Below are 26,892 nucleotides of genomic sequence, written 5' to 3'. Positions count from 1 at the left end.
ATCAGATCATATTTCCTAGACTGTTTAATTATATTTATCTGATGTACCCAAGTGATTATGGGTCACCTTACTGTGACCTTAACCTACTGACCTACTTTCTTGTTTTTTAAGGTACAGCCTTGAAATTTGGATGACAGACGTGTACAGTTTTGCATACCGATCTTAAAACTGACTTTCAGTGACCATGAATTTGACCTACTGACCTACTTTCTAATATTTTAGCATCACTTTGCCATTTGAAACATGTGGCTCATATTACTCAGGTGAGCGATTCAGGGTCATTATGACCCTCTTGTTTTTTATTTAGGCAGACTTCGGAATTTTTGTTTGTGTCAAAAAATGAATACAAACAATGGGATCATGCCTTTAGAGCATCAGTAAGTTGATTTCTTACATCACTGAGCATGTTTAAAGCATAGTCGAACTAATCCGACGTATACAGTTTGTTTTATATTTGTGACGGTAAAACTGCGGTGGCTGCAAAAGTCAGAAATTAAAAAACAGCCACTCAGTGACAGTAAGCTTGTCTAGTTTAAAGCATAAAAAGTGCACTGCCACTGTTTTGCAACTTTTTGTCAAAAAGTTGAAAAAAATATTTTCCAAAGCCATAAAAACATTCATAGGGTCGGGCCAAAAATTTAGGGTAGCTCGGGATACCGGAAACGAACAATTTTTTGTTTTATGCCTTATCGGGATGACTTATTTTTTGATCTGATAAATTTATATTTTATAGTTGTCATCCCACTTAACTGTGACGGAGACGGGGAAAATCAGAAGTTATCCAGAAACATGATCATCCTACTACTTGGACTATTCTGCCCATGCATTAACCAATACTGTAGTAGGGTTATAGCTATGGGGCATCGTTTTACTATTTTATAGGCATTTATTTATTCTAAAAAAATCATTTCTTGATATCAAGAATTCTATTTCTTGACATATATCAGAAAATCATTTCTTGATATCAGAAAATCCATTTTTTGATATCAGGAAATGAATTTTTGATATCTAAAAATCGTGTTATTTTTTGATATATCAGAATTATGACCATAAGGGGTTTTACCAAAAGGGGAATTGGACTGGACCAATAATTTTGGTAAGTGGGGCAAGAAATTATTGGGTACTTTCACAAAGGGGAATACAATTTCTGATGAGAAGTTCATTATAGGAAAACCGATGATTGCATGATTTGAAAGTCTGTAACCTGGGGCCTATAAATGGCCCCAACTACTTTTTGTACATAATTAAGATATGGTATTTATGAAATTAACTATTTGAAGGTTTGAAATAGTTAAGTTCTTGTAAGTCTTAATAAATCAGTAAGAGAAACCTGATGGTTTTTTTTTCACATCCTTTAATTAAATTGATTTTTGCAAGTGGAAAATCATTATTTTTATCCTGTTTTAGGGTTTTCTGCCCTTGTCTATAACAAAATGCCCGGAGTTCATTCAAAGACTGACCCCAAAAGTGTAGCCAATAAAGCATGGACCCTGGCGGAGATGGTGGATGAAACCAGGGGAAAGCTTCATCTTAAAGGTACGTGTATGAGTGTAGATTAGATTAATGATAATTAAACACACTGAAAAAATAATTTATTTTTGTGGTTTTAATTTCAGTTATAAATCTCGAAGTAATCCGCTTGAGGACCCTTGGAATTCGAGAAACAGAGTTTCAGCTGTATATTAATGTTATTAAACATGAGAAAGACACATCTTAGAAATTAAATGTTACCTTCATTAAATTTATAAGTAAAAGAGAGATATAATTGGTTCAAATATTGAACTTGAAACTAATTTTTGAGTCTTAAGTCTTATTTTACTTGGAGATTTCTCATATTTGCACAGTATGATCTTATTGTTATCTTTTGTAGAAAGTGTTTGTTTGATAAAACTATCCAGCAATATTTTCTTAATATAATACCGGTAAACTAACTAAAAATGTAGTTCCAAACTATTTCATAATAAAATTGATCTATTCATAGAAAATCCCTGTAATATTACACTATAAAAATTATATCATTTAAGTTTTAGGTTTGATTTATTTCATTATTAGAAAGAGATGCTAATGCTTTTTATGAAAGTTGTGAGATCCAGAAGATGGAGGGCCAGCAGTGTATATCCAATCTGAGGAAAGACAATAAACAGAAACGAAAGTATTTGGCATCAATATGTTTGGCTGTAAGTTTACATCTTTCTGAGATATTTTTAAAACAACAAAAAGAAACAACAATTTTTTCTTGGATTTGTGATATTTACTTAAGGAGGATGGATACCTTGTTACCAGGGTAAATTCAAATTAGTTGAACCCCAGCAATTTTTTGTATTTTGTGTAATTTAATGTTTTAACTGCTATAATCTCAATTTCGTTTAGCTCTGTCCCTTCAAGTACAATTTTTATCAAGGTTTGAAGTACATGACCCTCCAAAGATATTTTATATTGAAAGAAGAAGGAAAATACGGATATCTAACACTTTCAGTGTATTTTGGTTTCATTGTTATCCGTAGAAAACCTCATAATTGATCATTTTACTAGTATGCGCGTTAGCTTTCTAATATGAGCTTAAAATGTATATGTCGCGGGGCTCGTGTTTCCATGGTAACGCATTTTCTCACATTTTTAAACAATTATGTATGAAAACGGGTCTTTTCGACAGCTTCAGTGGCACTATGCCATTCTGTTATTATGACCAACAGGGAATAATTGGGTAATATTATTAGCAAAATACCAAGCACTTTACATGGTACCCTATTTTTCTTAAAGTTTAAAGTGACCATGGCAACAGAGATGTTTGAAATAGCTTATATGTTGCTTTTTTATCGTAATTTCTTATAAAAATATCAAATAAAATCATATTCCTTGTTAATGTAGTTTTAAAACATCTTATTTCTAACGTAAGCAATATTTTCGTGTTATTTGCATTTATCTAAACAAATTTCTCTGCTTAAAATATTTACAGCAGTACCCCTCGTCTGACATTTTTTATGGAAAAATCGTTCTGCATGCTGCTATTATTCTCATGGATATTGTTAAAATGAAAATAAAAAGACGAAGCTATGTTCATTTAATAGACTAGTGTCAACGCTTTTGAATTTTACATTTAAATATATAGGTCACTGGCTTCGTTTCCATGGTAACATCAATTTAATTCAAGAAACCACAATTTTCTACTGAAATTTAAACAATTGTAGACCTTAGTTTTAGTATATAAGTAACAAATTATCAACGGAAACTGAAAAACAGGTAGTACAAATAAAACTGCGCAATTTCTATGTGAAAATGGCCGTAATAAGTAACCTTTCACCCAACTATATTCCCAGTAACATTAGTTACCATCATCCATTCCCTTACAGAAGAAAAAGGCCTGCTGCGTACTCTTGCTGTGTACATACAGCGTATATGATGCGTACATGATGTGTACTGAAATCAATAGTACGCAGGATATACACCGCACATACACCGATAGTACGTTTGTAGTACACTTTTGACATGTAAATGAGCTCTGCCGCGTACTACTTGCTGCGTACATGCTGTGGACTACATAGTACACAGGATGTACGCTGGAGGAATTTAGTATGAGGGAAATAGTATGCAGCATGTACGCGGCACATACACTTTTCACATGCAAATGAGCCTGCGGTGTACTACCCCTGCGGCGTACATGCTGTGTACTCCTGGCCCAAGTCCTGCGGCGTACATGCTGTGTACTCCTGCTGCATATATGCTGTGTACTCTTGTGGCGAAACTGCTGTGATAATGTAAATTCCTTACCCCACCAACTTTCGTATGCAAATGCTGATCATTTGGACAGAAAAAAAAACAGAAAAAAGATAAGTGACATACATCAATAAGTATTTACCCTTACCAAAATAATGTAGATTGATGTTATCAAATAAATTAGTATGCTTTTCTTCATCCACTTTTCAATGAAATAAATCAATTTTTGTAGCATGTAATTTGGTAAACATTTGAAGAAAATGGCGTAACTGCATCAAGGGGAAACAACTTTAATGCAACTAAATATAAGTGTTATGATTTATTATAGATGATGTGTGCGTAGTATGTATTTATTTTGATTAAAATCCATCTGAGAACAATCTAGGACTGGAATTATATAAGCATTTATACACTTTTACGTCCGTAAAAAGTAGCGCACCAAAAAATTTTGGATTGATTTTTCCAATGGGGCGAGCGCAATTAGCCAAAAACATTCTGAAAATATACGAGCGGCAAATCCGATGAACAACCTTTTAATTTGGTGAGGCCTTAATGAGTTAACATAATGAGCATTAAAGCCTTTATAAAACATCATAGAATGGTGTTTTGCTTAAGAGTATTCAAATAACAGTGAGAGCTATTAATTCTTCTCATTCGGGCGCTGTTGAGGCATTATCTTGGTAATTATTTCATGTATTACAAAATGTAATACAACGAAGTTCAAATAAGGCTTTTCAATTATCCAAGTTAGAAAGCTCCAGGTTTAATTCAAAATGAAAAAGAATATAGATCTATTTTATCACTGCATGCAAGGTGCAGCTCAGAAATCACTAAGATGTAAGCTTCACAAATGAACATTGCAAATAGTCTGGCAAATTTTCATTGTTCAGAATACCGGTAATCTGAACTATTCTATGCTATTAAGATAAAAGTTACTCGGAAATCAAGTTCTTGCTTCCAAAAAAAAATAAAAAAAAAAAATGTACAAATCCTTCCTGCATGAAGTGTACTTCAGACTTTTACCTAAAAAAATTCAAAGTATAAACACCAAAAGAAAATGAACAAGTCCCTCCTGCGTATATGAAGCTTACTTCAGACTTTAACTTATAAAAAAAAAACTAAGTATAAATGCCAAAAGAAATTGTACAAGTCTTTCCCGCGTATATGAAGTGTACTGCACAAATTTCAAAGTATCTGCGGTGTACATGCAGTGTACTATTTTCTTGTACAAGTCCCTCCTGCGTACATGCCGTGTGCTCCTTAAATTTTCAGTCTGTGCTGCGTACTTGAAGTGTACTAGTGACCTCCTGCGTACATGCTGTGTACTCGTCGAAATAGTACGCGGCATGTACGCAGCATGCGGTGTATGTAAAATGTACTCCTCTGGCGTACTACTGTGTTCGCGGCATATACACAGCAAATACGCAGCATGTACGCCACAGAGGCTTGCTTCTGTAAGGGTTTTCTTACGTTCCGCATAACATTTCAATATAACTATATAAAAAAAGCAAAATATTGATCATTATTCAAAGCGAAAGACTCAGCAAATAATGGCTGTTTAAGAATAGTTCAAATAAAGAAAATGCACAGAATTACGTACTTTAAAAATAAAAGCTATTTATTTTGCGCGGTAACTGACACGTAACGTCATGACGTCAGTGACTTCATTTAAATGCAACAATGTTTTGAAGCGTTTCTGCAGCAATTTATTCAATATTTCTGCATTACTAAACCATGAAGTCTCAGATCAGAGACAGGTTCATGATTTGTTTTCAGGAGAATGGATATATACAAACACATTTAGTTTGTCGTAAATGTCGCTGTAAATTGTCACGTTAGCTTCCGGTTGGGCATGCGCACATGCAAATATTAAGGTAACCTACCTCCTTAAATTATGTGAAGTACCTTTTGTTAGCCCACCATCATCAGATGGTGGGCTATTCAAATCACTCTGCATCCGTGGTCCGTCGTTCTTCCGTCCGTCCGTCCTTCCGTTAACAATTTCTCGTGATTGCATCTCCTCAGAAACTACCAGGGAGATTTTGACCAAACTTTGTCAGAATGATGTATTGGTATCCTAGTTGTGTCCCCCTGAAAATCAGACTGGTTCAACAATTTTTAGCTCGACTATTCAAAGAATAGTCTAGCTATTCTACTCACCCTGGCGTCGGCGTTGGCGTCACACCTTGGTTAAGTTTTTGGATGCAAGTACATACAGCCATCAATGAAAGGCATATAGCTTTGAAACTTATTTCTTCTTTTTCTAGGTCAATTACCAACCTCTCTGGGTCAAGTCCCATAACTCTGACATGTATTTTGAGCAAATTATGCCCCCTTTTGGACTTAGAAAATTTTGGTTAAAGTTTTACATGCAAGTTACTACAGGGCTTTTCATCCTTATATAACAGAGGCCTATAAAAGGCCTCTTCCCAACCCAAAAATATACTGTTTTTTCCCAACTGTGGCAGAGATATTTCCCAAAAGGCAAGGTAAGATTTCCCCAAATCATGCGACAGATGGTTAAGATTTTGTTTACATTTCAGTATTTCCAGAGGAAGCGTTTGTCTGGTATCAATTTTTTGTCGCACAATAGCCCAACAGCCCACAGAACCAGGTGTGACTCATTGCCAGTCTAATATGTTATGTTTCATGGCCTGGATTTTAGTCCATGTTTCAGGGGAGATAAATTTGCTTCCTCTTTTGATGTTTACTTCCGATGGATAATTTTTCCCAAAACAGACAATTATCGCGCATAAATTTCCCAATTTGAAAGGCCAAGGCCTCTTCCCAATTTCCTGATGAAAAGCCCTGTACTATCTCCAAAACTAATGCAGATATTGATTTGAAACTTCACATGTGTCTTCGGGGTTATAAAACTAGTTGATAGCAGCAACTCCCATAACTCTGAGATTCATTTTGGCCAAATTATGCCCCCTTTTGGACTTAGAAAATTCTGGTTAAAGTTTTGCGTGCAAGTACATACAACTATTTCTAAAAGGCATATAGATTTGAAACTTATTTTTTCTTTTTCTAGATCAATTACCAACCTCACTGGGTCAAGACCCATAACTCTGACATGTATTTTGAGCAAATTATGCCCCCTTTTAGACTTAGAAAATTCTGGTTAAAGTTTTACATTTAAGTTACTATCTCCAAAACTAATGCAGATATTGATTTGAAACTTCACATGTGTCTTCGGGGTTATAAAACTAGTTGATAGCAGCAAGTCCCATAGCTCTGACTTTCATATTGGCCAAATTATGCCCCCTTTTGGACTTAGAAAATTCTGGTTAAAGTTTTGCCTGCAAGTACATACAACTACTTCTCAAAGGCATATAGATTTAAAATTTCTTTTTTCTTTTTCTAGATCAATTACCAACCTCACTGGGTCAAGTCCCATAAATCTGACATGTTTTTTGAGCAAATTATGCCCCCTTTTAGACTTAGAAAATTTTGGTTAAAGTTTTACATGCAAGTTATTATCTCCAAAACTAATGCAGATATTGATTTGAAACTTCACATGTGTCTTCGGGGTTATAAAACTAGTTGATAGGATCAAGTCCCATAACTCTGACCTTCATTTTGGCCTAATTATGCCCCCTTTTGGACTTAGCAAATTCTGGTTAAAGTTTTGCGTGCAAGCACATACAGCTATTACTAAAAGGCATATAGATTTGAAACTTATTTTTTCTTTTTCTAGATCAATTACTAACCTCACTGGATCAAGTCCCATAACTCTGGCATGTATTTTGGGCAAATTATGCCCACTTTTGGACTTTGAAAATTCTGGTTAAAGTTTTACATGCAAGTTTCTATCTCCAAAACTAATGCAGATATTGAATTGAAACTTCTCATGTGCCTTCGGGGTTATAAAACTAGTTGATAGCGGCAAGTCCCATAACTGATATGCATTTTGGTCAAATTATTCCCACGTTTGAACTTAAAACTCTTTTGATATTTAACTTTTTTGGGTAATATTTTCCTGCTTCTGGGTCAATATTTCGAATAGTCGAGCTTGGCTGTCTTACGGACAGCTCTTGTTTAGTAAGTTATGGCCCTTTGTTTATTTCTATAATTTACATAGATTTATATAGGGAAAAACTTTGAAAATCTTCTTGTCCAAAACCACAGAGCCTAGGGCTTTGATATTTGGTATGAAGCATCATCTAGTGGTCCTCTACCAAGATCATTCAAATTATTTCCCTGGGGTTTAATATGGCCCCTCCCCAGGGGTCACATGGTTTATATAGACTTATATAGGGAAAAACTTTGAAAAACCTCTTGTCCAAAACCACAGGGCCTAGGGCTTTGATATTTTGTATGTGACATCATCTAGTAGTCTTCTACTAAGATTGTTCAAATTATCCCCCTAGGGTCAAATATGGCCCCGCCCCGGGGGTCACATGGTTTACATAGACTTATATAGGGAAAACTTTGAAAATCTTCTTGTCCAAACCACAAAGCCTAGGGCTTTGATATTTGTAATGTAGCATCATCTAGTGGTTCTCTACCAAGTTTGTTAAAATTATCCTCCTAGGGTCAAATATGGCCCCGCCCTGGGGGTCACATGGTTCATATAGACTTATATAGGGAAAAGCTTTTAAAAACTTCTTGTCAATAACCTACAACATTCAAATTTTGACCACATGTATGGTTTTGAGTGGCAAGATGAACCTTACATGAGTTGACCTTGATTTTGACCTAGTGACCTACTTTCACATTTCTGTAGCTACAACCTTCAAATTTGGACCACATGCATAGTTTTGTGCACTGAAAAAAACTTTGACCTTGACATTGACCTAGTGACCTACTTTCACATTTTTGAAGTTACAGGCTTCAAATTTGGACCACATGCATAGTTTCGTGTTCCGAAATGAAATTTGACCTTGATTTTGACCCAGTGACCTACTTTCACATTTCTCAAGCTACAGCCTTCAAATTTGGACCACATGCATGGTTTTATGTACCGAAACAAACTTAACCTTTACATTGACATAATGACCTACTTTTACATTTTTGAAGGTACAGGCTTCAAATTTGAACCACATGCATAGTTCTGTATTCCGAAATAAAATTTGACCTTGATTTTGACCTAGTGACCTACTTTCACATTTCTCAAGCTACAGCCTTCAAATTTGGACCACATGCATGGTTTTGTGTACCGAAACAAACTTTGACCTTGATTTTGACCTAGTGACCTACTTTCACATTTTTGAAGGTACAGGCTTCAAATTTGGACCACTTGCATAGTTTTGTGTACCGAAATGAACTTTGGCCTTAAGATTGACCTAGTGACCTACTTTCAAATTTCTCAAACTACAGCCTTCAAACTTGATGCACATGCATAGTTTTGTGTACAAAGAACTTTGTCCTTGAAATTGATCTAGTGACCTGCTTTCACTTTTCTCAAGCTACAGCTTTCGAATTAGACCACATGTATGTACAGTGTTGTGTACCGAAACAAACTTTGACCTTGACATTGACCTAGTGACCTACTTTCACATTTTTGAAGGTACAGGCTTCAAATTTGGACCACATGCATAGATTTGTGTTCTGAAGTGAAATTTGACCTTGATTTTGACCTAGTGACCTACTTCCACATTTCTCAAGCTACAGCCTTCAAATTTGGACCACTTGCAGAGTTTTGTGTACCAAAATAAACTTTGACCTTAAGATTGACCTAGTGACCTACTTTCAAATTTCTCAAACTACAGCCTTCAAACTTGATGCACATGCATAGTTTTGTGTACAAAGAACTTTGTCCTTGAAATTGATCTAGTGACCTACTTCCACATTTCTCAAGCTACAGCTTTCGAATTTAGACCACATGTACAGTGTTGTGTACGGAAATGAACTTTAACCTTGAGCTAGTCAATAAGTCTTGAAATTTGGAACATACAAAAATGGCACATTCGTGGGCGCCAAGATCACTCTGTGATCTCTTGTTTTTAGCTCACCTGTCACAAAGTGACAAGGTGAGCTTTTGTGATCGCGCGGTGTCGGTCGTCCGTCCGTCCGTCCGTGCGTGCGTGCGCCCCTAAACTTTTGCTTGTGACCACTGTAGAGGTCACATTTTTCATGGGATCTTTATGAAAATTGGTCAGAATGTTTATCTTGATGATATCTAGGTCAAGTTCGAAACTGGGTCACGTGCCTCAAAAACTAGGTCAGTATGTCTAAAAATAGAAAAACCTTGTGACCTCTCTAGAGGCCATATATTTCACTAGATCTTCAAGAAAATTGGTCAGAATGTTCACCTTGATGATATCTAGGTCAAGTTCGAAACTGGGTCACGTGCCGTCAAAAACTAGGTCAGTAGATCTAAAAATAGAAAAACCTTGTGACCTCTCTAGAGGCCATACATTTCACAAGATCTTCATGAAAATTGGTCAGAATCTTCACCTTGATGATATCTAGGTCAAGTTCGAAACTGGGTCACGTCCCGTCAAAAACTAGGTCAGTAGGTCAAATAATAGAAAAACCTTGTGACCTCTCTAAAGGCCATATTTTTCATGGGATCTGTATGAAAGTTTGTCTGAATGTTCATCTTGATGATATCTAGGTTGATTTTAAAACTGGGTCACGTGCGGTCAAAAACTAGGTCAGTAGGTCTAAAAATAGAAAAACCTTGTGACCTCTCTAGAGGCCATATATTTCATGAGATCTTCATGAAAATTGGTCAGAATGTTCACCTTGATGATATCTAGGTCAAGTTCGAAAGTGGGTCGCGTGCCATCAAAAACTAGGTCACTAGGTCAAATAATAGAAAAACGTTGTGACCTCTCTTAAGGCCATATTTTTCATGGGATCTGTATGAAAGTTGGTCTGAATGTTCATATTGATGACATCTAGGTCGAGTTTAAAACTGGGTCACGTGCGGTCAAAAACTAGGTCAGTAGGTCTAAAAATAGGAAAACCTTGTGACCTCTCTAGAGGCCATACTTGTGAATGGATCTCCATAAAAATTGGTCAGAATGTTCATCTTGATGATATCTAGGTCAAGTTTGAAAGTGGGTCACGTGTCTTAAAAAACTAGGTCAGTAGGTCAAATAATAAAAAACCTTGTGACCTCTCTAGAGGCCATACTTTTCATGGACACGAAGAATTCGACGCCCATGGCAAGGCTCGAACCCGCATCGGTTAGGGGTAAATGATTCAGTCAGCGGTCTTAATCACTCGGCAACGAATGCGCTATAGTTTTGTTCAGATTCAACAATTAGGGGTCGACCATTCAGAGAAATTATAGGAGTTTGTGCAAATGTGGGAAGCAGGAATGGTTGACACACGCCTCTCTATGATCCCGGCTACCTGGAATAAACCAGAAAACGTACTGAATGTCACTTCTGAATAATTGTATTCTTGTGTAATGATATAAGGGAACTTTCTTTCAAGAATATTGACAATTGTAACAGGAATCACAATGCTTACCCGACGTCGTGACATTCCTGCTTCCAGCATTCCTATAGCACACGCTCTGCCATCTAGCTTTTGTTTACACAAAACGCCAGGCTTCTTGAGATACACAACCAAAATTGAATTCAACCAAATTCTCAGAATACAAATGACAAAAGCACGATTTGCACGTGCACATCCAAGCACAAGATTTTCGCAAAAGTGAAAGTTGTTCTAGGCATTCAGGTCAATAAAACGATGTTTAAAATTCTATTTAGCTTACCTTTAAAATAAAAAGATACATTCTTCAAGGGTCTTGCTCAGTATATAGATTAATGAAAGGCATGTGTAGACTGCTGGGAACAAAGGTAGATTTTGTCATACCATTTTAAGTATAAAAAAATCAACATGTTTAATGTTCAACGCATACTATAGTATATAACAACTATTAATTTTGAATAATTACTGCGAGCGGAGCAATACATATGTGACTGAAATATTTAAGATATTCTTGATGGAATTAAAGTCAAGCCAAACTACGACAATACTTTCTTTCATACTGAATGTGTAGGATATAGAACAAGGAGGGAAGTGAATGTTTGTTGAAAATTCAAGGATTTCTTAATTTTAACCGATCCAGATTATAACAGTTTATTGCAAACCGACCTGGACTAGGAGACAATAGCATACTTTAAATACTGGAATATTCGTTGACAGCGAAGCGAGGGAAATGTCTTTCTCGATTTTAGAATATATATTTATTGTCATTGTACCCGAAACCGGACTGTTGATATCATATTAAGTTTAATGTTGGAAACAGAATACATAAATATTAACTTCCTATTCTGCCAGCTTCGCCCCTGATTTTCTTATGGTCATCGCTTTAATATAGATATGCTCCAAGTCACCCGCAAAATATGGCTGTGACTGCGTTTGTGTCAACATTAAATAATAATAATAATAATAATAAAGACTTTATTCTAATAGGCAACGCATTCAGGTAAAGCCCGAACTTCCAAACGAGACTCAGCTGTAATTTTCACATTTCACACTGACTACGCGACAGCTCTATATAATATTCCGAAAACCGAGGTCTTGTAAAAAGGAGGCAATTATGATAGATCACTATATGGAATATTTTATAAACAAATTAAAATGTATTAAGGTAAATATTTCACTATTAACGGGGTTAAACAAGATCAGATCTTATGGTGGTCAAACTCGGATGTGCCATGGCTATCGGACTCTGCATCAAATATCAACTATTCGGTATTGATCGATACGCTATTAATATTGATCTTTGTTGTATTGACCAAAAAAAAAAAAAAATCAGTTTTGACTCGACATGCGTACTTGAATTAATCAAAGAGTTAAAAAAATGTATTTTATACTTCTTTGAGTTAATCTAAAATATATATACAAACAGAACATATATACATCACTGATTATTTATAATAAATTAGTATTCATATTGATTGTTATACTACAGATAAAACACAATGATTTGATAATCCAGATATTTTATATTCAAATATCAGTGGTTGACAAAATCTGTTGTTTTCTTTCCAAATAATATTATTGTGCATGAATATAAAGCTTGCACTTTCACTTGTTCTTGTGATATTGGCGGTTACTAGTTGATAGCTGGAACAACTGATATTAGACCTTCCTGTTGATAAGTTAATAAAACCAAATTATACATGAGCAGTTTGTGGAGATAGACATACAATATCAAACGATCGATGCATGATAAAACCAAAATAAGCATGTTGTTTCGGTAATTTAGTGATCAATTTGATTTAAAAAATAAAATAAAAGTTAAGAGTTATAATACTAAAGGGTTTACGGTAAATTCGCGCGTTTTACTATAAGCGTTACTATTAAGGTCAGTTTTGTTTACGTTTGCATGTATCCGCATGTATACACAAACAAATATCGCTATTTTTGGCTACTAATTTATGTATATCCAATGAAAATGCTTCAGTTAGCGGGTTACTCAGGTCACCGCGTTTCTCACGAAATGAGTCCTATAATTTGATTGGATAACTGTCTAGCGCAAATTGAAAGAAGTATGTTGATTGGCTTCCGCTAAAACCGACCGCGCTTTGTTTGTCGGCCGCCTTAGAAGTTAGCGTCACTTTGCGGAGCGTTTGATCTGGAAGGAAATCTACAAGATTTAATTGCGCATCTGGTAACATATATTTTATTTAAACATGCATGTATATTGTTCAATAATATTTAAATGAATAATATTTTCAACTTTTCTCAATGTGTTTAATACAAGATTATTAAAATAGCCGCTTGCGAAGTACGCTTAAGACCTGGGTGTGTTATATCATTTAGCTTAAGCAAAATTGTCCGCCATTTTTGTTGTTTTGTGTTGTTCAACCACTTAAGATAGGAATTTTTTGCAGCCTAATCTGGGTTGTCTGGGCTTAATTATTACTCGGATTATAGCAAGTAATGATCACTTTACAATTTTATATCATATGCAATTGGAAAAAATTGTGCGAAAATTGAAATAAAAATTATTTTCTGCGATCAAAATTGATTACTAAATCAGATATGTTTTCATGCGTAGTTGTAAAAACCTGTAAACGTGTCTTTCAATTTTAGGCATAAATTCGCACATTTAAACGCATTTTTCGGCATTGAATAACCGACGAAGGATCGTGTCAACTGTATTTTTTGTTCGACTTGAAATTTTATCAATAAACTCCGGATTAAAAAAAAATGAAATTAACAAAGAAAGCTGTAGGCCAAATACCTAACGTAACTCCAAACATGACGATTAAAGGGAATCGTCTTTTATTTATTAATTTTCAACCACTGAAAAATATTCTTTTACGCTTTTAGTTTCAGACAAAATGGCAGCTACAAAAAAGGCAAGCCCCAAGAAGACTCCAGCCAAAAAAGCTGACAAACGTAAGTTTGATTTTCCTATTTGTCTATACTTGGCCCTGTGTTATTTTCTCAATATTCAAATAAAGGTATTTAAAAACATGCATCCTGGTACTTACTGACACTAGATTTAACTGTGGCCTCTAATGCTCCGACAGCATTTTATCAGCAGCGAGCATCTGGTAAGAGTGGTTTTCCTTAGCTTAGCACACTGTCATAGTAATATCTATAGCGAGTGGTACAGGGTGCTTCTTATAGAGTGGTTCAGGACATTTTAATAGCGTGCAGTATGTTCAGACACAGCTTGTAGTACACTGCCTGTAGTAGTATCTGTGAAGAAGAGTTCAGGACACTGAGAAGTTTGTGTTGCTTTGGACACTGTCTTCAGTGTTAGTTTAGATGTAGGACACTGTCTATAGTAACTAGGTGAAGTGACACTTTGTCTTCAGTGTGTAGTTTAGATGTACGACACTGTCTATAGTGACTAGGTGAGGTCAGGACACTTTGTCTTCACTGTGTAGTTTAGATGTAGGACACTGTTTATAGTGACTAGGTGAGGTCAGGACACTTTAATGAGTTGTGGCAGCCTGAGTAGTTAAAACAATGCGTTTAGTGAGTAGCTTAGGACACGATCTACAGTGTGTAGCTCATGACACTGTCTACAGAGAGTATTTAAGGACACTGTCTACAGTGAGTACTTTTGGACAGTGTCTACAGTGAGTACTTTGGGACACTGTTTACAGTGAGTACTTTGGGACACTGTCTATATAGTGAGTAGTTTTCTTTACCAAGTTCTTGGTACACTGTCAAGTGTTGTCTATAGTGAAAAGTCCAGTGCACCTGCTATATGTAGTTTAGGAAATGTCTGTAGTAAGTAGTTTAGGACACTATCTTGAGGAACAGGATTGATACATTGGCATGGCAATAGGGAGGGTAGATCACATTTTAATCACAAACATTGCAGTACTCATAATAAGATGGTCTGTTTTAAAATAGTGACACATTCTTAATTTATCAAAAACTTATAATGAATTTAAAGGAATGTTGATTTTAATGGCTTTTCTTCACTGAATAATTGAACTTGCAATAAAACTAAAGAAAGCATTCCATATCTATTTGGTTTTATATTACATAACAATAACTTAAAAAAAACAACACCACATATTTCAAATGATACCATGAAGCACAATACAGAACTCAGATCTGAGAATGATGGGGGACCAGACCTTTTTTTATTTCAGGTGCTTGAAAAGTATGAAATGAATTTGGCTAGTGTGGATTTTATGGAAAAAGTTACAAAATTGGTCCTAAATGCAGCATTTTTTGTTATATGATTTCTCTGTTTTCTATTTCAGCAAAATCTACCAAGGGGCGCGGCAGACCAAAGGGTAATTATCGGACTTGTACTCATTTTTCTTAGAAGCAAAACTATTTTTATTAAGGCAGTGGACCCGTAATGACAGTCGACAGATTATGTATTCTCAATCTATATACTATTTTGGCATTCTCTACGCTTTTACTTAAAGCCCTGCGTGTGTTGAGCCACATTTGCGTCCGAAGAATGCCAAAATGCAGAATCATATGGAACTTGACTTAAGTCATGACTGGTCCACTACCTAAATTTAAACACAGTAAAACCTGCATAAAAATACCACTCTTCAGAGAGCTAAACTATGGGGTTTGTTCACAAATGCGCATAGTACGAAAATGAAACAAATAGTTGTAAAGTTCTCTGTTCACAGGTGCTTTTAAAACCAGGCTGGACTGTATTTAGCACTTTTCTAATACTACTGAAGTCATGATTGGTAAATCTGTAATTCTATATAAACACCTTTTCTGTGAATTCTTTGGTACAAGTTTCAGTTACTGTTTTACAACATAACACAAAGATTATTTTGAAAGCATAATCTTTAAACTTTAAAGGTGGTTGATCAGCTTTTTGCCAAGTAACAACCGGACAAGTATGTTTTTAACTGAAAATGGTCAAGAATGAAAATTTGCAAAATTATTATTACCTCCCTTGGTCTATATTGGTTGGTCATAGATTGGAAATTAATGAATTTTGAAGCTACACCCAGATTTAAAACTTGCCTTTTGGTTCAGGTTGCTGATGCATCTCGTTACCTATCAAGCAAATATGTAAAACTAGATATCATTTTGGAATCTAATGAATACCGTACACATTTACAAAAAAAACTTCATATTGAAGGGGAGTAATTATAAAATTTTGTACTTAGCAATTAATTATAGCTTTTAATAGTGTTCTGTTCTTGAATAGGACAATAAAATATGAAAAGTGAAATGTCTGATTACCTTTAGTTCATTGTTCCACGGTTCTGTAACTTTGTTGTAGTAGCAATGCGATCATTGATTTAAACTATGTAAATGCTAATTAAATATGAAAAAATGCTTGTTTCAAGCTAGGTCTCCATATTCTTTCAGGTTCTGTAAAGAAAGCAGGGAAGAAGGCAGGTGGAGCGAAGAAAGTGAAACGTGCCGGAAAGAAGGCAAAATAAGTTAAATGTCCCACATTCATCACCATGTAGTCTCCAGTTATGTAGATATATCCACATTGCACAAAAAAACTACATTTTCTTGGTTCTCAACACAGAAAAATAGACATTATTTGTTTTCCAAAACTGAAGAGTTCCTAAGTTTATAGAAAACTATTTTTACATAAATTATCTTTGCAAGAATCTCATCTCTCCAATGGAGGGGAATCGTGAACAAAAATGTGAAAATGTGAATTCTTTGAAGATGGACTGCAAAAAGAAAATTTTACTGTAGCCATGGCAACTGTTATGTGGACTTTAATATCTATTTATCAGGGAAAATTTTGTGTGTTTTCACTAGTATAGTTGTTTAGACATGACTTTCTTCTCTATAGGCATTTGACATAAAATTAATTTTCTGTTACATAAAACCATCCATAACAAAAAATATTTTAACAAAGTTTTATACCGGTTATATATTTTTCGATTTTTATCATTTTCCTTTCATACACATTTTTATTCATTCATTTTCATGCAAGTTTTCCTTTTAACAATTTTAAGACTTAACTTTTATAGAATCCATGTCGTTTTTTTTGCATTATGCAACGGAAGAAAAATACATCCTTTTCTTTTTCAATCACTTTTATATCATTTTTAAATACTCATTTGGCTATGTATTGTTTTGTAGGGCTCTGAATGTAAATTACTTAAATATATATAATTGTATGTAATAAACTGCAATAATTCTGTATTAAACATAATTGTTGTAAAATATGAGTTGATTGTTTTCCACACACAAAGTTCAAAATTGTACTTTTACTGACCACTTGAAGGTAAATTTTTTTACCATCACTTTGCGAAACAGTGAACTTAAACTCCAGAGCTTTTGAGTGAGCCTATTTAAAGTACAGTTAAAACCAATTACAGTACACCCCCAGCAATTTTCAAGCGCCCATTTACAGCTGGGACGACCGAGGCCTTGTCTATAGACACGCCACATTGGGAGTAGCTAGGAATCGAACCTAAGTCTTCGCCTCCTTAGGAATGCGTCATGCCTTTCTGTACGAAGGTGTCTACATGTGAACTGAATGTGCACATTCATAAATATGGCAGATTGCCATAATTCAACACAATCTATTAAGCGCTTAGTTAACAAATATTCACTGAAGAGTTCTTCCCAACTGAAGTCCAAGAAGAATGACTAAGCATACCGTCTTCAAGGGTATTTAACTTTGAAATGCTAGAACCAAACCTGAAAAAATATGTTATTCACATTTATGCTCCATTTTGATCTTATCACCAGCTGTGTAACAGCAGGCAGTTAACCTTACGAGTGTCCCGTGATTCTAGGGCTGTCATTGATAGAAACGATATCGATGTATCAACGATATTTTTTTTTTTTTGATTTCCATTTTCAAAAATCGATATTTTACAGAGAGAAAAAATTATCCAGATAAACACTCAGACCCTCAAAAACAACTTTAGTTCACAAAAGTTGTAAATTTGGCTAAATGCAAAAGAGGAGTGAAGGCAAAATAAAAATTAAAGATGTTATTAATTTTTATTTGTTTCTTTTATTTCATAATTACAAATACAACACAATCAAACAGTAATATGAAAAGTAGGCAATTAAACTAAAAATAGCATTTAGAGGAAGGTATATAGTATGCATATGAACAAATAGACTGTTAATCTAACTAAATAATCGATGTATCGTCGATATTTGTCTTCTGATATATCGGTATCATCGATATGCTTAAGACCCAATCAATGACAGCCCTCCTGGATTCAGTACAAGTACTAACCCTATATTCTTCACAAGTAACTGCCAACTTCTCCACATCATTCAGAGGATGAAATGACTCCTGACACAGTCTTGTTATCAAATGAACCACGCCAAGAAAAAACCAACATAGTGCGTTTGCAACCAGCATGGATTCAGACCAGCCTGCACATACACGCAGTCTGGTCAGGATCCATGCTGTTCGCTAACGGTTTCTCTAATTGCAATAGGCTTTGAAAGCGAACAGCATGGATCCTGACCAGACTGCGCAGATACGCAGGCTGGGCTGGATCCATGCTGGTCGCAAACGCACTATGCTGGTTTTCTCATGGTGCGGCTCAAACTGTCATGGAGAACATTATGCCTTGTCTGGAAACTGAACTTCTGACCCCAGTAATTATTAGATCTGCACCTTAAGTTGAGCTAAGCGGGCAGGTTCAAATCTCTACAGCTATTGTGCAGTAACCTCTTTCAACAGAAAGCTGTTATTGAAACTGATTAAAAAGTCGTCAATTGAGCTGTCTGAGAAATATTAAAAATAATGGTCAACTTTAAGGGAATATTATAACTTGGTAATGCCTTAACTGCCTGACTGAAGAGGCTACCGTGGCCAAGGTAATCAATTTTAAATAGACCCTAACTGATGTGGGTTTGAGCCTCACTAGGGGTGTTGAATTCTTCACTTGAGGAGGCTATCTGGCTGGCTTAGGGAAGGTTGGTGGTTCTACCTATATGCCCCTCCAGGACGAAATAATGCAGAGAGGGGCACCTGAGGTCTTCCTACATCATCAAAGCTTGAAAGTGACTATATGACCTGAATTGTGTCGGTGTCGCATTTAAGACTACAGACTTAACTGACTCAACAAAAGGTTTGATCTTCCTTTGTTTTAAAGGTACTCTAATAAAGGTACTCTAATAAAATGTAATCACCATGAAGTATAGAGGTGTACAATGACTATGAGATGTTGGTGTAACATGGTTTCTCTTTGAATGGGAGAGAGGGGCACAGGGGTCTAGGCATTTTAGTTACCAGTATGTGATCTTGGACTTTGTCAAAACATCACATCTACATGTGTATGCAGAGTCCATGCAGTTGGAAGAAGTTACCCCCCAGAAACTCAATGTACTTTTTATGCAAATGTACCCATTTTGTCCAAGACCAAGGGTCTGAACTCTACATCCTCCTCCACCTTTGTCTGCAGGATTTATAAATATGTTACATCTTTCTTCTCAACAGTACTGCTGACCATATATGGCTGTTTGTACATTTTAAAACATGGTCGGGAACATGGATACATAGCCTGATACACTACAGCGCAGTAACAAAATAACATTTTCTGAAGATTAGTAAACTGGAACACTATGAATAACCCTTTAAATAATCCTTGAAGGCAACTTCTGTAAGGATAAAGTACATTTTATGTTCATAGTGTTGCAACTACAGAATTTATTTTGTGAACAGTTTTCAAGAAAATACATTTTTATTTGCAAATTACAAAAAATTACATTTATAAAGTATCTGATAAGGTGACAAAAGACTCCAAGCCCGCCCGCTTAGCTCAGTAGGTAAGAGCGTTGGTCTACGGATCGCGAGTTCGATCCTCGGGCAGGGCTTATGTTCTCCGTGACTATTTGATAAACGACATTGTGTCTGAAATCATTAGTCCTCCACCTCTGATCATTCATCCAGGAACACTGGTTAGGTTAACTGCCCGCCGTTACATGACTGAAATACTTTTGAAAAATGGCATTAAACCCAAAACAAACAAACAAACAAAAGACTCCAAACCTTAAGGCCCCCCTGATACAAAACCCAGTGAGACCCAATCAGACTGCAGTCTCTACAAGCTCTTACTTTGATGCACATACTTCTTGGAGTGAAATCCAAAAGGCTGCCACTGATTGATTTAACATAAATTCGAAGAACTTCTCCAAAGTTAAAAAAAAAAGTCCATGAAGAAACAAGAGCTGTCACAGGAGACAGCGCGCTCGACTATTTCGATGCTGGATAGTGAAACTGGGCACATCTAAGGAAACTAGAGCTGTCACTGGAGTGTTTAATGACTCCAATTGTGGATGAAGATATTGCACAATAGCCTGTGTCTATGTCAAAAATATCAACTTAAAGTAATAAGAGAGGTAAAGATAAAATGTATCAAAACACTATATAAGTATATCCTAAGCAAAAAGGGGCATAATTCATTAAATATTGGCGCCAGAGTTATGCAGCTTGTGTCATATAGTGTGGGTGATGATGTTGAACAACTATTTTAAGTTTGAATCAAATCCATTCAGTAATAACAGAGACAGAGTGAAAGTGCATCAAAACTTTAACCTAAAATTCTAGGTAAAAAGGGGAAATAATTCATGAAAAATTGGTCCCAGAGTTATGCACCTTGTGTCATATGATAAGGGTTATGATGTTGAACAACTGTTTAAGTTTGAATCAGATCCATTCAGTAATAACAGAGATAGAGTGAAAGTGCATAAAACTTTAACCTGAAATTCTAAGTAAAAAGGGGAATAATTCATGAAAAAATGGTGCCAGAGTTATGCATCTTGTGTCATATGATGTGGGTGATGATGCTAAACAACTATTTTAATTTTGAATTAAATCCATTCAGTAATAACAGAGGTAGAGTAAAAGTGCACCTAACCTTTAACCTGAAATTCTAAGTAAAAAGGGGGAATAATTCATGAAAAAATGGTGCCAGAGTTATGCACCTTGTGTCATATGATGTGGGTGATGATGTTAAACAATTATTTTAAGTCTGAATCAAATCCATTTAGTAATAACAGAGATAGAGTAAAAGTGCATCAAAACTTTAACCTGAAAATCTAAGTGAAAAGAGGGGATAATTCATGAAATATTGGTGCCAGAGTTATGGCCCTTATGTCAGATGATGAGGAATAAGTATTTCAAGTTTGAATCAAATCCATCAAGTAATTACAGAGATAAGTTGAAAAAAGAGAAAGTGCACCAAAACTTTAACCAAGGTTGGGACGCGAAAAGACGCCGACGCCGGGGCGAGTAGGATAGCTCTCCTTATACTTCGTATAGTCGAGCTAAAAAATGTTCATGAATGTTCCTATTAACTATCAGAATTTATTAATCCATGGCATCCTTAAATAGAACTTTTTTCAGTTTTATTCAAACAAGTCTACCACAGTTCCACACGAAAGTGTCATTTAAGAAAATACATTCGAACTGTGTACATTCCCATGGTATACATTTGGACTAACAATATATTCCCATGAAATACATTTGGACTATCAATATATTCCCATGAAATACAAACAGACTGTCAATATATTCCCATGAAATACATTTTGACTATAAATATATTCCCATAAAATTCTGTTGGATATTAAAAATATTACCATGAAATACATTTGGACTGTCAATATATTCCCATGAAATACATTTGGGCTGTCAATATATTCCCACGAAATACATTTGGACTGTAAATATATATCCTTGGACTTTAAATACATTCCCATGGAACACATTTGAACTGTCAATATGTTCCCATAAAGTTCTACATCTTGAAGGTCAAATACTTTCCAACAGGCAAAAGCTGTTAATGACAAACTGCTCGACATCTCATTACATGTGAAACTTTAAACAAATATTCTAAGGCTCAATTGGCCATGATTTACTTTAAATTCAACTAAGAAAAAGAGCTGCTTTTGAGATAATTGCATGTCTCCCACAACTGCCTTATCATAACAGATTAGCATTTCGTCTCCATTATGTATATGAGTTAACCATGCACAAAAACATGTATCACTGACACCAGTGTACAGCGCGATTTTCAGTAATTTAATGGCCATAATTCTGAAGTGCCTGAGCTGATTTGGCTAGTTATCAAACTTGGCCGAGGACTTATTGTCAAACACATTTTCTATAAGTCTGGTGAAGAGCGATGAGAACTGTTCGACTTATGTAGAGCATGGAAAAGAGTAAACAGGCCGATTTACGGTAATTTAAGGGCCATAATTCTGAAGTGCCTTAAGTGATTTGGCTTGTTATTGAACTTGGCCGAGGACTCATTAGTGAATACATTTTCTTCACGTTTTGGTGAAGATCGGATGAGAACTGTTCGACTTAGAGGGCGGGCAAGTGTAAAAAGGCCAATATTCAGTAATTCAAGGGCCATAATTCCAAAGTGCCTGGGGCGATCATTCTCGCATACCAGAGGTCTACCGTGGTTCCCCGGATGAACCTCTGGCACATTTCGCCGATATTTGTGGTTTGGTTACATTACAGGTAAAACGTTTCAGCCAATCAGCGTCGTTTCGCGACAAAATGTAGCAAACCAATCAAAATCGTCCGTGAAAAGCGTGACCGCGTCCTTTCATATCGATGCCGACTTACGAGGAATATTATAATTTCTTCAGGTAAATTTCTTAACATCGAATAACAGAAATAAATCTTTATTAATCGCAATCATGGAATATCGCCTTTATACATCGTTAGCAACTACCTTGCTTACATATTGTTTGAAATTTCAATTCGGCGTGCCAAATAGTGGCGGACATTGATTGGCTGAAACTTCTCCCGGTAGTAATTACGAGTGCGCATGCTCACCAAATAAACGACAGAAATAAATCAGAGGTTCGTCTTGGGATTTTGGCGAACATCTGATGGATGAGAATGGGGGCGATACACCACTGTATAGTGGGAGACATAATTAACCAACTTTCATAAGGTCCGATTACTGAAAAGCATTGTATGAAGTTTTGATCTGATACTCAATACCTATAACTTGGTTGCACACATCATTTAACTAAATTTCCTAAACTGAAGAAACCCCATAATTTACATTAAATTCAACAAAAAGATAGTTAACTTGGTTATTTCAGTAGTTTGGCGACCTGGAAGCATCGTTTCAAATTTTATACAGATAAATATAGCTGTTACTGACATACAGCTTAGTAACTAGTTGCATGCAAAACTTTACTCATCGTTAATGTCGTTGAAATATGATCCACGTGCACTGAGCTAGTGTAAGTGACTTTGTTTGAGGAGGCATAACTCTTGATTGTATGATCATATTGCTGTCCATATACTGGCTTTAAAATGTTGTCATGCAGGAACACTGATGCATAACAAGATTCTCTGCAGCACAGTAACAAAATAACATTTTTTAAAAACATTTTCTGAATATGAGTAAACTGGAACACAATGAATACTAAAATAATCCTTGAAGGCAACTTCTGTAAAGATAAACTACATTTCATATTCATACTGTTGCAACTTCTGTAGTTATTTTGTAAACCACTGGATTTTTTTTTTAGTCAAGAAAGAGCCATAATTTACAACAGATTCAACCAAGATTTATCTGTTTTATTTTCTTCAGCGGATTTGGTAATTTGAAAGCCTTGTGTTAAGTTTAAATACATACTGTGATTACAGAGATGTGATCTTGCATGAAGATCCTTAACTAAGATGTGTTGCCCATGCTGACCCTTGAGTGAATAGAATTATTTCTCTATTCTTCAAATAATAAAGTTAAATTAGAGCAGTGTCCATTAGACAGTTCCCTTGACATTTATCAGTGCTTGACTCTTAATTAGCGCTTTGCCAGTAAAAGTGGCATAACTTTGTCAAAATTCAAATCAGAGTTATGGGGATTATTTCTTCTGGTGTAGCTTGATAGTAAATAACTATTGTAAGTTTCAAGTCAAAAGCTTTGATAGTAACAGAGATATTTGACTTTATCAAAAACTTTAAACAAAAAATTCCAAGTTAAAACAGGGCATAACTCTGTCAAAATTTGAATTAGAGTTATGGGGATTATTTTTTCTACTGTAGCATTTGATTTGTTTTGGGTTTTAACGCCATTTTTCAACAGTGTTTCAGTTATGTAACGGCGGGCAGTTAACCTAACCAGTGTTCCTGGATTCTGTACCAGTACAAACCTGTTCTCCGCAAGTAACTGCCAACTTATCCACACGAATCAGAGGAGGAGGACTAATGATTTCAGACACGATGTCGTTTATCAAATAGTCACGGAGAACACACGCCCCGCCCGAAGATCGAACTCGCGACCCCTCCTCGTTCTGTAGACCGACGCTCTACCTACTGAGCTAAGCGGGCGGGTTCTGTAGCATTTGATAGTAAATAACTATTTTTAGTTTCAAGTCAAAAGCTTTGATAGTAACAGTGATATTTGACCTTATCAAAAACTTTAACCAATGGCGACGGCAACGACGCACCAAGTGCAGTGGCTCTACTTTTTCTTTGAAAAGTCAAGGTAAAAAATGCAGGTAAAAATATCCTGTGGACAATGTGCGATGATTAAGAAGGATAAAAATCTAGGCAAATACTTCTACTAGCCTAATCTTGCAAAATCTATTATGCTAAGCTCTCTACATGTATACATCCTAAGGGAAATTTTTTCATGCCAACTTAATTCAGCCAGAAAGGCAAAAGACCAAAACCTTTGGACAATAAATCAATAACTAAAATACACATGGTTTTTGTTCTATTGCTCAACAATGCATAAACTATAAAGTTTCACCTTTATGGTAACTTTAACCACTATAAAAATATCCAATAAGCCAGTGATAAAACAACTGGTCTTAAAGGTGTAATTAAACCTGCGGAACCTTTTTGTACTGTTTAAAAAGAGTAACTGAGCATTAAAGAGCATAGGCTGAAATACCAGCAATTAGGTTTTCACTACTAACATTTTTATCTCTAAAATCAGATCAGACAGAGTAAACCAACGCTTTAATTTTACCATAAAGCTTTTTTTGTTTTATATTCTATTACCGGTATTACATTAACATAAATTTTAAATTATACCCTTAAAAGACCTTCTAACCCATAATACTTGATATTTTACAAAAAAAAAATCTTTAATTTTTTGAAATCTCACAATCTTTTAAAGCCTTAACTGTATGTTATCTGTAATGTACAAAATTTTTGTAATACTGAGGAACTATTAATTTTCTTAGTGGGACTAATTTTCATGGATTTCACAAACACATAAATCCATGAATTTAAACCTCAATGAAGAAAGAAAAGAACATCCAAAAGTCACTATATGAGCCGTGCCATGAGAAAACCAACATAATGGCTTTGCGACCAGCATGGATCCAGACCAGCCTGCGCAGTCTGGTCAGGATCCATGCTGTTTGCTAACAGTTTCTGCAATTCCAGTAGGCTTTAAAAGCGAACAGCATGGATCCTGACCAGACTGCGCGGATGCGCAGGCTGGTCTGGATCCGAAACTGATCCAATATACTGATGCCTCATTACAAAGAAGCTATATAGATTATAGATCCTAAGTAAACATGTAGTCTCAAATCAATGAGATCGTATGTTGTGATCCAGAGACTGCAAAATAACACAAATAGAAGATGTAATAGGTAATACCAGTGGGTCCACAAGCTTCATACTCTTCACCCAGTTGGTATCAATATTTCTAGACAGAATGAGAATACTGTGCCGCCTCATTTCACTTATAACTTTTAAAGGCATTACAGTTATAAGGCAATACATGATTGACATCTGTGCAGTCTGATCATATCTGCACATATCAGTCAGTATCTTTTTGGTTTTGACAGTTAATGGTACTGTCCAATTTGAAAGATGGACGAGTTCATTATTATTTATATAGCAGGGTAAGGGTTAGGCACTACAGTTAAAAGGCTGGTCATACTCACTGCTTGATTGTCTAGTGTTTGGTTTAGACAGCATTTATTGATATAAATTATAATGGTAGTTATTAATGTATCGCGATAATTTTATTTTAACGGTACTTGGTAAAATCCAAAAACAGGTAAAGCAGGTGTATTATCCAATAAGTTTCTTAAGTAGATAAAAACAATGCGTAATTCCATAACAGAATTGTGGTCTAGTGGATAGTGTGACGGTACACTAATAATTTATGTTTGTATGATGTAGGGTCGAGCCCTTCTTTTTCAAATGATTTTTACTTATTCTGTTTTTGCAGGCCTTTTTTCTATTGTCTTTTGTATTTTTTTTCTTGCTTTTTATTTTTTATTTATTTGTTTATGAATTTAATTTTCATGTCAATGTCTATTCTAATATAAGATCCTCTGAAAAATGTCAGTAAGTGCACCAGAAAATCATGATACAAATAGTTTTACCTGTATTCCTTCTCCAGGTAAAAAAAAGTGGCTGTCCTGTATTCGAACCAGCATCGTAAACTTACAAATCATATGCGTTAACTACTAGACCATGCCGCTACTTACATTGGTTTTGCAATAGAAGATATTTGTCATAATGTGTCCACCTGATTCCCTATTTCATTGTTATGGGTTGATCCGGTATTAGTAAATAAAGGCCACAGTTATGGCGCCAGCGTAACTTTTGCTAATACAATTATTGTTGTTTTACAAATATACAAACACAGAGAATTGAGTGGGAAGTTAGAAAATCTCTCTATGTCTAGTGTTTACTACCCAGTCTTGCATCATAAATCTGAACAGAAATGTTTATGAAGTTAGAGCAAAAAATATGTTTTATTTGGTGTCATTTTGAAATGTAAAATTTGAATTGTATGCAGTTTATGATGATTATCAGTGAAGAAGGTCATAAATTATTTTATATGAATGAAGAGTTCTACTATTATT

General features: G+C 35.3%; 1 protein-coding gene and 1 long non-coding RNA gene across 2 annotated transcripts in view; both read left to right on the top strand.

Moving 5' to 3' along the window:
• The window catches only part of LOC123552618 (cyclic AMP-dependent transcription factor ATF-6 alpha-like), a 69,518-nt gene that overhangs the window by 16,821 nt on the left and 25,805 nt on the right, over nt 1–26,892 (top strand). The gene's annotated exons all lie outside the window — the stretch shown is intronic.
• On the top strand, nt 13,158–17,271 carry LOC123552642 (uncharacterized). The gene is made up of 4 exons (XR_006686649.2): nt 13,158–13,297; nt 13,963–14,031; nt 15,363–15,395; nt 16,450–17,271. It is a non-coding gene; the product is annotated as an uncharacterized LOC123552642 (long non-coding RNA).

The sequence above is a fragment of the Mercenaria mercenaria genome, chromosome 15, assembly GCF_021730395.1.
Source record: "Mercenaria mercenaria strain notata chromosome 15, MADL_Memer_1, whole genome shotgun sequence".
Lineage (NCBI taxonomy): Eukaryota > Metazoa > Mollusca > Bivalvia > Venerida > Veneridae > Mercenaria > Mercenaria mercenaria.
The sequence above is the reverse complement of the archived record's forward strand: the minus strand, read 5'-3'. Positions and strand labels throughout refer to the sequence as shown.